Below are 14,524 nucleotides of genomic sequence, written 5' to 3'. Positions count from 1 at the left end.
ACTATGCAGCAACTTCGATTTCATACACGCCGCGTCGCATGCATACGGGATGGAATTTTTTTAGAAACTCATCGCTGATGCAGACAAGCACGACACGCACGCGCACTCACTCAAAAACGTACGCACTGTGCTCAAATGGAGCCACACCCACGAGGCACCCGCCACCCGGTCGTGCCCCGTCATGTGAATGTACTTCCTTCGTTTCTAAATATAAGTCTTTTTAAAAGTTTACATCTTACCTTACCTCTAGAAGCATGTTCGCTCTTCCTAGACGAAATAGACGTATCTTAAGTTGATGAAGCCGTCAGAAAATCTTAAATTCAGAAAATACACAAGCATCTGAGCCAAATTTAGGACTTGAACACCGGTTGATCGGTTCTAGCACAAAGAAGCTAACCATCTCAGTCATGTTTAGTTCATGCATGTAGATTGAATTTGAAGCAAGCATTTTGAAATTCATTTGTGAATGCAATTTTTTTTCTCGGCCAGATATTCTAATCGTATGTTTACCTAGAAATTAGGCTGAGATAATACTACCTGTACTTCAACAAAAGCAGCAGCCAAAAGGATAATAGTACTCCCTCCGTTCCAAAATATAGCGCGCCCACGCTTTTCGAGGTTCAACTTTGACCATAAATTTAACCCACGAAACCGACTGCGGCGGGATCAAAAATTATATAATTAAAAACTTTTTTTGAATACGAATTCATTGGTATAATTTTTTCGCCCGCCGCAGTCAGTCTTGTTGATTAAATTAATGGTCAAAGTTGAAGCACGGAAACCGAGGACGCGCTATATTTTGGAACGGAGGGAGTACTAGTCTAGAATGTGAAGATGGAAGCCCGCCAATATTTGACAGCAAATGTTTTCAACGTACGACCCTTGACCGTGTTCCACACTACCAAACTTTGACCGTGTTCTACTGTTTTCCAGTGACAAAACAGCCCTAGGTATGACAATTTTTTCTTTTGGCACAAAGTAGACTATTATTTGAATTCCAAGTTTGCGGTTCATGGATAGTAGTGTTGGTTCACTTTCAACGAAAATTCTGCCATTTTGGTAGGTATACTAGCTACGTTCAGCACACAATAGTTCACTCATTACAGTAGCACACTTTTTTTTAATAATGTTTTGAAATTTCAAACATTTGATTGTATTTCAACCGAATTGAAGTTCTGAAACGAAAACCAAAATCATTGAGTGAACTATTGAAGTTAGCTTTGCTATGGCTGAAATATTTTCTGAAACTGATATTAAACACAAATAGGAACTGGCGAACGTTCGCTAGGGAGAAACTGCCAGCGAATGCCCTAGCTGCCATGATCTTGATCCTGTGGTGCAGTTTGGATGACTTTTTTTACACACAAAAGTTAAAAAAAATGTCATGACAGTTTTGCAAAAACACCACCCAGGTCCTAAAAATGCACTGAAACCTTCCTGACAAACAATCGCAAATGCCATGTCCTGTGGCGAGCGTTCGCCAGATATGCCAATCCAAATTAAACCAGGGGCCTCTTCGTCATAATGATCATATGGAACTTTCTCAAAAGGAAATAAATAGAATGATCATATGAGACAAATATATATAGCAAGTGGAACTGGAAGGAAGGTGATGTGATTTTTCTTTCTCCTGTTTTCTGGTCTTTGAGAGCGAGTTAGTTTGGATAATACCCTAAAAAAGCGTGCCGAGTCAATTTGTAAGACCATTCTGAATGTTTGACAACCATGTTCCATGTATGTTAGTTTATTCACCTCTATATAAATTGACCAAGAAAAAGCTTGTTTGCCACATCATTCGGATGAACTCCAGCCGTTCTTGACGTTGCTGCGGGGATAGTACCCTTATCCTTTGGGGCCGACCGGGCGCCATGGCCGGCGGACGAGGCAAAGCCAAGCCGCTCGAGTTCACGCCGACATGGATCGTCGCGTCCGTCTGCTCCATCATCGTCATCATCTCCCTTCTCTTCGAACGCTTGCTGCACCGCCTAGGCAAGGTACGTGCATGCTGGAGTGCGTCCACCATGAGACCTTCCATGAATTAGCTGCGTGCACAAAGTACAATCCGTCACCAGCTGACTATTGTTTCATTTTCACGCAGAGGCTGAAGAAGAGCCAAAAGAAGCCGCTGTATGAGGCCCTCCTGAAGGTGATGGAGGAGCTGATGCTACTGGGGTTCATATCGCTGCTGCTCAACGTGTTCCAGGCCCCCCTGGGGAAGGTATGCGTCCGCCGGAGCGCCATGCGCCACATGCTTCCCTGCAAGCCGCCGCCGCGCCGGCCGCACAAGACTGAGCACTTTGCCCATGCTGTGTTCACCGGCGTCATGGGCGGGCCCAGGCGGCTCCTGGCTGGAGGAGGCGCCTCCGACGAATACTGCCTCAAGAAGGTACTAGCTTCAAATAATTGGCAGTGGAGGTTCTTGTTAAATTGTGATCCAAATTCTAGTATCGTATTGTACTAGACGTAGTACATACGGTGTGGGTCTTTTTTATTGGTACCGACGCGTACGAGTACAATTCGTTTACTTGTCCTACAAGGACTCCTATGTGTTGCCTCTCATATATACCCTATGTAGTCGCATCTCAGACGGTATGTCGTCTCGTGCTTTTAATACTCCTCCTCATAGTGATCGCGCCTTCGTGCGTCCGTGGTTTTCTCCCGCAAGAGTTTCCACGTAAAAATCTATGTGCTCTCATGTCTCTTTTATCTCGTTATTATCTAACAAATGATATACAAAGTCAAGTTTCAGATACGAGATTAGGGATCAAGAGAATTAGGGTTGCCGCGCAGCTGCCGGCGCGTGACCAGGCAATCCGAGGCAGGATCGATTTCCGCCTGCTGCATCGCTTACGCAGAATCCGAGACCGACAGGATTTCATACGCAACCAGTTGTCTGAGGCCGACACAAACTTCCGCCGCGCCGTCGCGTCAAATTGCAAGGCGCCGGGTTCCTTCGCGGCTGCGTACAAGGATCAAGTCCCAAGACTTCAGATTAGCCGCCTCTCCCTTCACGTGAAGCCAAGTCCAGAATTGTTTAATATTTCTTCCGTTGATCAAGAAATAGTACAAGGTCAGATCAGCTAGCTACTAGCTACTAGTACTATTCGTCACGTCAAACTATAGATCAAGTGTTTGGTCACCCGAGACGTACAATATCCAGGAGCTATTTATCTCTGTTTTTTGTTTGCTCCACATATTAATTCTATCAAGGATTTTTCTACCGGCTTGTACTACTTTGTACACACAGATTTATCTACTCATGGCATCCATGAAGTACGATTTTCCGTTACTGAACCGTTACACAAGGTTTACCCTATGGCAAGTCAAGATGCGGGCGTTGTTGGCACAGGCCGACTATGATGTAGCACTGGATAGTTTTGGAAAGAATCGAATTGAGGACTGGACTGCTGAGGAGAAAAGAATTGATTGTAAGGCTTTGTCTCAAATTCAACTCCATTTGCATAATAATATTTTGCAGGAAGTTTGAGCGAGAAAACTGCCGTCGCTCTATGGTTAAAGCTGAAAGGGATTTGCATGACAAAAGATCTCACCAGCAAGATGCATCTGAAGCAAAAATTATTCCTGCACAGGTTACCCGAGGGAGGTAATGTTTTGAATCATATTTCAGAATTTAATGAGATTATATCCGATCTAGCTGCAATGGAGGTTAAGTATGAAGAGGAAGATACCGCTTTAATGTTACTTTGTTCACTGCCAAGTTCTTATACCAAATTTAGAGACACCATATTATACAGTCGTGATACTCTCACGCTTAATGAAGTTTATAAAGTTTTGAACTCTAAGGAGAAGATGAAATTAATGGTGCCTCATGATGGTTCAAGTTCATCCCAAGCAGAGGGATTATCTGTTCGTGGCAGGACAAAGGAGAAGAACTCCAATAATAGAAACAGAGGCAAAAGTAAAAACGGCTACATGGGCCGGTCACAATCCAGAGACAAGAAATATTGCAGATATTGCAAGAGAGACGGGCATGACATCTCAAAGTGTTTCAAGTTGCAGAATAAAGAAAAGAGGAAAGGTAACAAACCAGGTGAAAATTCTGCTAACGTTGCTCGTGATGATAGTTCTGATGATGCTCTTGTCGTTATTGCTGGATGTGTTGAGACCAATGATGAGTGGGTACTTGATACTGCATGTACTTTTCATATGTGCCCGCATAGAGATTGGTTTAATACTTTTGATTCCACTACTTCTGCTGGTTCCATTTTGGGTTTTGATAATTCACCATGCAAGATTGAAGGCATAGGTTCTATTCGAATCAAGATGTTTGATGGCATAATCAAAACTTTGACATATGTTCGGTATATTCCGAAGATGAAGAGAAATCTTATTTCTATGAGTGCCCTTGATGCAAAGGGATACAAGTATTCAGGTAGAGATAGTGTTTTGAAAGTCACCAAAGGTTCCCTTATTGTGATGAAAGGTGATTTAAGTTCGACCAATGGTCTTTATTACCTTCGAGGTTCTACCATTTCAGGTAACGCTACTCCAGCTATTTTAAAGAATTCTGATTGTGATGCTGCTAACCTTTGGCATATGCGTCTTGGACATATGAGTGAATTTGGTTTGGCAGAGTTAAATAAGAGAGGTCTTCTTGATGGATATGAACCTGGTAAATTAAAATTTTGTGAGCATTGTATCTTCGGCAAGCACAAGAGGGTGAAGTTCAACACTTCGACTCATACAACCGAAGGTATTCTTGATTATGTGCATTCTGATTTACGGGGACCATCTCGCAAGAAGTCACTAGGTGGTGCTAGTTACATGCTGACTATTATTGATGATTATTCGAGAAAATTTTGGCCTTATTTCTTGAAGCATAAATATGAAGCATTCTCAGCTTTTAAGGAGTGGAAGATTATGATTGAGAGACAAACTGAAAAGAAGGTAAAAATACTTCGCACTGATAATGGTATGGAATTCTGTTCTAAGCAATTTAAGAATTATTGCAAGTCTGAAGGCATTGTCAGACATTACACTGTTCCTTATACTCCTCAACAAAACGGTGTTGCTGAGCGCATGAACAGGACCATTATTTCCAGAGCCCGTTGCATGTTGTCCAATGTAGGTTTGCATAGGCGTTTTTGGGCTGAGGCCGCTTCCACTGCTTGTTATCTCATTAATCATTCACCATCTATTGCTCTTAATAAGAAAACTCCAATTGAGGTATGGTCTGGTTCACTTGTTGATTATTCACAATTGAGAGTTTTTGGCTGCACTACTTATGCTCATGTTGATAATGGAAAATTGGAGCCTAGGGCTGTTAAGTGCATCTTTGTTGGTTATAAGTCTGGTGTTAAAGGTTTTAAATTATGGAATCCTGAAACCCAGAAGGTTGTTATTAGCAGAAATGTTATCTTTAATGAATCTGCTATGTTACATGATGTTTCATCTACTAATGTTCCTGTTGAGAGTGAACAGCAACCTCCTATTCAGCAGCCTACTGTTCAGGTGGAGCATGTTATTGATTCAGGTGATACATCTCGTAATGAAATTGTTGATGCACATGATGAACCCGTCGTTAATGATGATCATGTCACTCCCACTCCAAATCAGCCTATTGTTCCACCCAGTTGGAATCTTGCACGTAACAGAGTTAGACGGGGTAGTAATAAACCTGACAGGTTAATTGAAGAGTGCAATATTGTTTCTTTTGCTTTATCTGTTGCAGAAGAAATTGAAGGTAATGCTGAGCCTTCTTCATATTCTGAGGCTATTATTTCTGGTGATAGTAATAAGTGGATGACTTCTATGCATGATGAGATGGAATCACTTGAAAAGAATGGCACTTGGAATTTAGTAAGATTACCTAGAGAGAAGAAACCTATTCGTTGCAAGTGGGTTTTCAAGAGGAAAGAAGGTGTTTCTTCTAATGATGAGACAAGATATAAAGCAAGGTTAGTTGCTAAAGGTTACAGTCAGATTCCAGGTATTGACTATAACGAAGTCTTTTCTCCTGTTGTGAAGTATAGCTCTATTTGCACTTTACTCAGTATTGTTGCCATGCATGATCTTGAGCTTGAACAATGGATGTTAAAACTGCATTTTTACATGGAGAATTAGCAGAGGATATTTATATGGAACAACCTGAAGGTTTTGTTATTCCTGGAAAAGAAAAGCTTGTCTGTATGTTAAAGAAATCTCTTTATGGATTGAAGCAATCCACTAGACAATGGCACAAGAGATTTGACACCTTTATGCTCTCTCAAGGTTTCAAAAGGTCTAATTATGATAGTTGTGTCTATTTAAAAACTGTCAAAGGTTCAATTATTTATTTGCTCCTTTATGTTGATGATATGCTTATTGCTGCAAAGAGTATGTCAGAGATTAATGAACTAAAGAAGCAATTGAGTAATGAATTTGAGATGAAGGATTTGGGTGCAGCAAAGAAAATACTTGGCATGGAAATATCCAGAGATAGACCGTCTGGAAAAGTATATCTAAGTCAGAAGGGATATATTGATAAAGTTCTTCGTCGTTTTAATATGCATAATGCCAAGCCAGTAAGTACTCCGTTAGCTGCACACTTCAAATTATCATCAGCTTTATGTCCTAAGTCAGATGCCGATATTGAGTACATGTCTAGAGTTCCCTATTCAAGTGCAGTTGGTTCACTTATGTATGCCATGGTTTGTTCTCGTCCGGATTTATCATATGCATTGAGTGTTGTTAGTAGATACATGGCTAATCCTGGAAAGGAACATTGGAAAGCAGTTCAGTGGATTTTCAGATACCTGCGAGGTACTTCTAATGCTTATTTACAGTTTGGGAAAACTAGAGATGGACTTGTTGGTTTTGTTGATTCTGATTTTGCTGGTGATTTGGATAAGAGAAGATCACTCCCAGGTTATGTTTTCACCATTGGTGGTTGTACTGTGAGTTGGAGAGCAACTTTGCAGTCTATTGTGGTTTGTTCCACTACTGATGCCGAGTATATGGCTATTTCTGAGGCATGCAAAGAAGCTATCTGGTTGAGAGGTTTGTACACTAAGCTTTGTGGAGACTCATCTTGCCCTACCGTATTTAGTGACAGTCAAAGTGCTATATGTCTTACAAAGAATCCAATGTATCATGAGAGAACAAAGCACATTGATGTCAGATATCACTATATTCGAGATGTTGTTGCTAAAGGTGATTTGAAGGTATGCAAGATAAGTACTCATGATAATCCTGCTGATATGATGACAAAGCCAGTTCCGACCAATAAGTTTGAGCTTTGCTCAGGCTTAGTTGGTATTTCTCACTAGTCCTATGGACTTTGACGCACAAAGTGTTTTAAGCTGATTTGGATGGAGTTATTCACTTTCTTCGACTACTGTAGGGAATTTGGCTCAAGGTGGAGATTGTTAAATTGTGATCCAAATTCTAGTACCGTATTGGACTAGACGTAGTACATACGGCGTGGGCCTTTTGCAATGGTACCGACGCGTACGAGTACAACTCGTTTACTTGTCCTACAAGGACTCCTATGTGTTGCCCCTCATATATACCCCATGTAGTCACACCTCAGACGGTATATCGTCTTGTGCTTGTAATACTCCTCCTCATAGTGGTCGCACCTTCGTGCGTCCGTGGTTTTCTCCCGCAAGGGTTTCCACGTAAAAATCTGTGTGCTCTCGTGTCTCTTTTATCTCGTTATTATCTAACAGTTCTTGATTTGGTCTTTGCTACTCCCGTTTTCCGTTTTCTTTTCCATGTGTAGACTTCTCCTCGGCTCAAAATATTTGGTATTTTGTATTTGATAATCTGTTTTTTGACGCGTTATTTGATATTCAGTTTCCACCTTTCTTCTCTTCCCCCTTATTTTTATCTATTGGTTTATTCCATGTTTACTTGCATGTAGGGCAAAGTTCCAATACTTTCAACTGAAGCTATTCATTAGTTACACATATTTATCTTCGTGTTGGCGGTGTTGTTGCACAAACTGGCCAACCGATCGAGAGAGAAGGAGGGAGCAAGATTGGATCGAGAGGAAGGGGACGAACAAGTCTTACAGAGAGGTTTTGCGCTGCTTAACTGATTGCAGCTTTTCTGGTGTTTCTGTTATTTATGCAGAGCTCAAAACGAGTTGCCGAATACAAAGGAAATCACACCCACACACTCCTAGCCTACCGATCGTGCCATCCCATGATGCTAAGCTTGCGCGAGCCACTACGCCGCCGTCAAATCCGCTGAAGTTCCACGCCATCCCATGGAAGCGGTCTTGTTGGCGTTTCTACAGCTATCTGATGAAACTGAACTAACTGAAGAAAAGAAAAACTGAACCGAACGTGGACATGCACACGCTGTCGGTCACTTATTCAGCTATGGTAACTTAGAGTAACACTGATCCTAGCAACAAGGATTATACTTCAAATCACCCCTAATCCTGTTGCTCTCACTTGACCTGAATGAACCCAAGTCTGCACCGGAGCTCTGTGAATTTTGCACGCCCAAGCGACTTTGTCAGTATATCAGCCAACTGATCCTTAGTCCGGACATGCTCAACCTCCACTTTTATTTCTTCAACACACTCTCTGATGTAGTGATACCTCAAATCAATGTGTTTACTCCTCTCGTAGTGCACTGGATTTTTGCTCAGCTCAATCGATGACTTGTTATCGATCTTGAGCTGCACTTTCTGCTTTTCTGTTCCAAGCATCTCTGAAACTAGTCCTCTGAGCCAAACAGCCTGTGTCGCTGCAGTGGCTGCTGCAATATACTCGGCCTCACAGGAAGATAAAGCCACGATCTTCTGTTTTTGTGAGCTCCAAGTGATGACACTAGGCCCCATGAAAAACACCAGACCTGTCGTGCTCTTCCTGTCTGTCAAATCACCGGCGTGGTCGCTGTCGCTAAACCCTGTCAGAACAGTCCCTTCTCCTGCCTTGTAGGTGCAACCGTAGTTCAGTGTGCCTCGAACATACCTCAGAATCTGTCTGATGATCACCCAGTGCTGCTTTCCGGGAGCTTCTATGAACCTGCTGGCCACACCTACAGCATATGCAATATCCGGGCGAGTATTCACCAGATATCTCAGACTTCCAATGATACTGCGATACCTGGTTGCATCCACTGCCTCTCCAATGTTCTTGACAACCTTCAGGCGATGCTCCATGGGTGTCAAGCTCGGGTTACAGTCGCTCATTCCAGCATCTTCCAAGATCTTGGTTGCATATCCGGACTGGCAAACAGTGATCATGTCATGCTCTTGCTTCACTTCAATCCCAAGATAGTAACTGAGCAACCCAAGATCTGTCATCTGGAAGAGTTCCTGCATCTGGGTCTTAAACCCCTCAATGGCGTCAGTAGAAGTGCCCGTGATGATCAGATCGTCGACGTACACCCATACCAGCAGAAATTCTGAGTCGTCTCCGCGCCTATACAGAGCATGATCCAACTGGCACCTTGCGAACCCAAGTGACTGCAGTGTGAGGTCCAGCTTGGCGTTCCATGCCCGTGGCGCCTGCCTGAGCCCGTACAGCGCCTTCCGCAGCTTGAGCACTTTGTGAACCTCATTGTTGTCGACAAAACTTGCTGGCTGGTGCACATATACTTCCTCCTCCAGTTCTCCATTGAGGAAGGCCGAGCGCACATCCATGTGGTGCACTCTCCAGCTCCGGTGCGCGGCCATGGCAAGCAGGACGCGCACTGTCTCTAGCCGGGCACCAGGCGCGAAGACCTCATCGAAGTCGACCCCTTGTTTCTGTGCATAGCCCTTTGCCACCATCCGTGCTTTGTGCTTGATGATGTTGCCGGCCGGGTCTCGCTTCACCTTGTACACCCACTTCAGGCCTATCGCACGGTGGCCCGACGGGAGCGTGGCAAGCTCCCATGTGTTATTGGCGCGGATTGACTCCATCTCCGCCTCCATCGCATCTCGCCACGCCGGCTCCTCCAGAGCATCGTCGACGGACGCAGGCTCTTCTGCAGCAGAGAGACAGAGCCCACTGTACTCCAGCGTGCACTCTGGAGCGTGATCGATCACATACTCCATCGACTTGAAATGGACGGGCACCCCCTCGGCATCGAACGACTCGCCGATGGGCGGAGTCACCCACCCATCTTCGGGGTCGTAGAACTTCTGTGTTGGCGTAGACGGACTGGCACTTGAAGCTGGCGCGCTCGACGCACTCGACACGCCCACGCTCGACTCGCCGGACACGGGCGTCCGAGGGGATTGCGATGGAACTGGTGAGCTTGGAGCAGTTGGCGTTGCAGGAGCTCGCGGTGATCCCACCACCTCGGGCACCACGGTGTAGGTCGTGGTTACAGGCCCACCCGCGTCGGAGTACACAACAGTGAACTCGCGAGCATGCACAGAGTCGCCGGCGTCCTTGCTCCAGTCCCAGCACCGGCCCTCCTCGAAACGCACATCGCGTGTGATGTACAGAAGCTTGCCAATTGGGTCGTACACCCGATAGCCCTTCGTCCCGGGCTCGTACCCCAGGAAGATGCCAGAGCGCGATCTGTCCGCCAACTTGGTCACCCCCGGTCCGACGAGCTTGACATGGGCGACACAGCCAAAGGTGCGGAAGTAGTCCACCGTTGCCTTCTTCTTGCGCCACGCCTCGTATGGCGTGATGCCATGCAGGCTTCTGGTCGGCGACCGGTTGAGGATGTGGACGGCGGTGCGCACGGCCTCGCCCCAGAACGCGCACGGCACGCCCATGGCCTTCACGAGACTGCGCGCCATCTCCACGAAAGTCTGGTTCCTCCGTTCGACCACCCCATTTTGTTGAGGAGAGTACGGAGTCGTCGTGTTCCTCTGGATCCCCAGTTCCTCACAGTAGGCGGCGAATTCGTTTGAGGTGAACTCGCCACCTCTGTCTGTGCGGAACGCCCGGAGCTTGGCATTTCCTTGCATCTCCGCGTGTGCCTTGATCTTCTTGAATTAACAAAATGCCTCATCCTTGCTTTTCAGTACCTCAAGCCACATGCATCTGCTGAAATCGTCAACTATCAACAGAAAGTACTTGTTACCGCTGGCCGTAGCCGGAGTGATCGGACCACACAGGTCACCGTGCACGAGCTCGAGCGCGCTCTCCGCGCGGTATGACGATGCGCGCGGGAAGGGAGTGCGATGCATCTTCCCAATGGTGCAGCCTTCGCAGAACTGGTCGAGGTGCGCGATCGCTGGCATGCCACGCACCATGCCCTTTGCACCGAGATCATGCAGCGCGCGGAAGTGCAGGTGCCCGAACCTTGCATGCCACCTCCATGCATCGTCCTGAACTCCGGCGAGGAGGCACACGGGTACGGCCAAGTTCAGAGCCACGGCGTACAGCTGGTTGCTCGTCCGCCGCACCCGCGCAAGCAGCAGCCTCTGCCTGTCATACAGGCAGAGTTCTCCCTCCTTGATCACGGCTTTGCAGCCGTGCTCATCGAGCTGGCCGACGCTGACGATGCTTGTGCATAGTTGCGGGATCTAGTAGACGTCGGCGAGCGCGCGATGTTCACCGTTGCGGCACGTGAAGAGCACGACGCCGCGCCCACAAATCTGCACAACCAAGCCGTCACCAAAACGAACAGTACCCCGTACCATCTCGTCGAGCTCCAAGAGCATGTCGCGGCGCCCCGTCATGTGGTTGCTGGCGCCAGTGTCGAGATACCACCGGTCGTCGTCCGTCGCCACGGGCACGCCCCGTGCTTCGTTGAGGAAGATCTCCATGCCCGGTTCGCGTGCACCGCCGTTCGTGCTCTCGCCGTTCACCACCGCGCAGGTGGCCAGCAGCAAGCCCGGCTGCTCGACGTCGACCTGGGCGACGTTTGCCTGTTGGTCCGGCTGCTCCCGCTAGTCCCTCTCCTTCTTGCGGCATTCTTTGGCCCAGTGACCTGGGATGCCGCAATAGCGGCAGTTTCCCTTCCGCTTGGGCGTCGCCGGACCACCATTGCCGCGGACACCGCTCTGGCCACGGCCGCCTCCGCCTTGGAGGTTCTTGGGCTTGCCCTTCCCGCGCCCACGCCCTGCTCCAGAGCCTGAGGACGCGTCGTCGTGCTCCAGCAGCTTCTCGTGCGCATGCCACTGGTCGATGGTGTACAGCAGCTGCGTGCCGGGGGCAGGAGTTTCCTCATGCTCACGCTCCTCAACGACAAGGAGCCGGCCGCAGAGTTCCTCGAGGGAGAGCTGCTTGGTGTCGACGAGCGACTCGATCGCCACGGCCATCTCGCGGTATGGGCGCGGCACGGTGCGGAGCACCTTGAGGACGGCCTTGTGCTCGTCCACGGGATCACCGAGCGCCTGCAGCTCGTCGATGATCGTCCTGAGCCGCATCACGTACGACTCGATTCCCTCGCCGTCCTTGTACCGGAGCGACTCGTACTCCGAGCGACGAGTCTGCGCCTTGGCCTCGCGCACGCGCTCGACGCCGACCCGCATGGTCTTCAGAGTGTCCCATGCCTCCTTGGCAGTGGCCTTGGCGCCCAAGATCTGCATCAGCTCCGGCAACACCCCCTTCAGAAGGGCGATCATGGCGCGCCGGTCGTCGCGGTCCGTGCCTTGGCCTGTCTCCACCACGCGCCACAGCTCATCGGCCTGCAACTGCAGCTTAGTGATCATGGCCCAATCAGAATAATTGGTGCGCGTGAGCATCATCGGAGGCGCGCCGCCGCCGCCGCCGTGCACGATTCGCTCGACAACACGCACCCCCGACCCCTCCTCGGTGGAGAGACGGGCCAGGGACTTGCCAAGCGCCGACGCCTCCGCCGCGGCCTATTCTTCCTGTTTCTCCTTCGCCTTCTCGTCATCGCTGCCAGCCATCGCTCCGACGGATCAGACACCGCCGGCGCCCAGGATGGATCGAACAGCACCGAGGCTCTGATGCCACTTGTTGTTGCACAAACTGGCCAACCGATCGAGAGAGAAGGAGGGAGCAAGATTGGATCGAGAGGAAGGGGATGAACAAGTCTTACAGAGAGGTTTTGCGCTGCTTAACTGATTGCAGCTTTTCTGGTGTTTCTGTTATTTATGCAGAGCTCAAAACGAGTTGCCGAATACAAAGGAAATCACACCCACGCACTCCTAGCCTACTGATCGTGCCATCCCACGATGCTAAGCTTGTGCGAGCCACTACGCCGCCGTCAAATCCGCTGAAGTTCCACGCCATCCCATGGAAGCGGTCTTGTTGGCGTTTCTACAGCTATCTGATGAAACTGAACTAACTGAAGAAAAGAAAAACTGAACCGAACGTGGACATGCACACGCTGTCGGTCACTTATTCAGCTATGGAAACTTAGAGTAACACTGATCCTAGCAACAAGGATTATACTTCAGGCGGTCACTCATTTCCTTTTTAGTGCTATTACGGTTCTTCTAGGAATTGCGCAGGTACCAATTAGAAAACTCAAACTAGATGTTTCTTAGTAGTACTAACAAGTACTAAACCTATCATGCTTATACTAAAAAAAATGTTGCTGGTTGTCCAGACGAGAAAGTGGCGAAATTGGGAGACAAAAATCCAAAGAAATGATGATAGTGGTAAGATTCAGACACATTTCAAATTTGATGAGTGATGAGTTCACAGATTTTCTTGATTACAAGGTTATGTCATATTATTTCATTATGAATGTTTGGTCGTAACTTGCAGCCCCTCGAATGATCAAGCATGTTCAAGAATTCAAATTTATTCAAGACCACTTTAAAGGTGACAAAAAGCGATGGAAGACATTTGGTTGGCTGGTATTTTTTTTCTCTTGAACTTAAAGCGTCAATAAAAATGTATATTGCAATTGTTGTTGACTATAATTGAAGCATAAGACAATCAATTGTCATTTTAGCGTTCCTTCTTCAAACAATTTTATGGATCTGTCACCGAGGAGGACTATACAACAATGCGACTTGGTTTCATCATGGTAATCATACATAGTTGTCATCAAATAGAAGTCAATTTCAAACTTTTGAGCATGTCTTGTTAGTGGATGAGATTTAAATGTTTTCCTCCCCCTTTCACAGAAACATTGTAGGGGGAACTTAAAATTCAACTTTTATAGTTACATGATTAGAGCATTGGAGGTTGATTTCAAGAAGGTTGTTGGTATTAGTTAAATAGTCAATGCTACTACCACACAATATATTGCATGATGTTCTTCTATTGGTTATATCAGTTATCGGTATACGAAGTAACTAATTAACTGGCATGTTTTTCGAATGCAGCTGGTACCTTTGGACTATGCTGATGATATTCCTATTGTTGAATGTTCAAGGTATCTATTTTATGTTGTGTCCTACTTACATATTTAGCATCAATTATTGTATTAATATATTTTTGGCTAAGTTTAATAATATCTGTTGTTGCTTTATGGAAAATATAACTTCACTGTATGGTTGCCTGTTATTGTAGGATGGTATGTCTACATTTGGATATCGGTGGTTCCATTCATTGTAAGTGAATTTAGTATATTGTCAAGAAAAAAAATGAAAACACAAAATTTATTTAGTTTATACATTTTTTCAGGACTTTATTTTCTTTTTTGTATGGATCCGGTTAAAGGCACAACCTTGACATGAAATTATGAATTGGTTTTG

The 14,524-nt window shown here is 46.5% G+C and overlaps 1 pseudogene; it reads left to right on the top strand.

Annotated features, from left to right (window-relative positions):
* Positions 1-1,799: 1,799 nt before the first annotated feature.
* The window catches only part of LOC123150453 (MLO-like protein 1), a 28,042-nt pseudogene continuing 15,317 nt past the window's right edge, over positions 1,800-14,524 (top strand).

Source organism: Triticum aestivum, chromosome 7A (genome assembly GCF_018294505.1).
Source record: "Triticum aestivum cultivar Chinese Spring chromosome 7A, IWGSC CS RefSeq v2.1, whole genome shotgun sequence".
NCBI classification, from domain to species: Eukaryota; Viridiplantae; Streptophyta; class Magnoliopsida; order Poales; family Poaceae; genus Triticum; species Triticum aestivum.
This window is presented reverse-complemented; position numbering and strand designations above follow the sequence as displayed.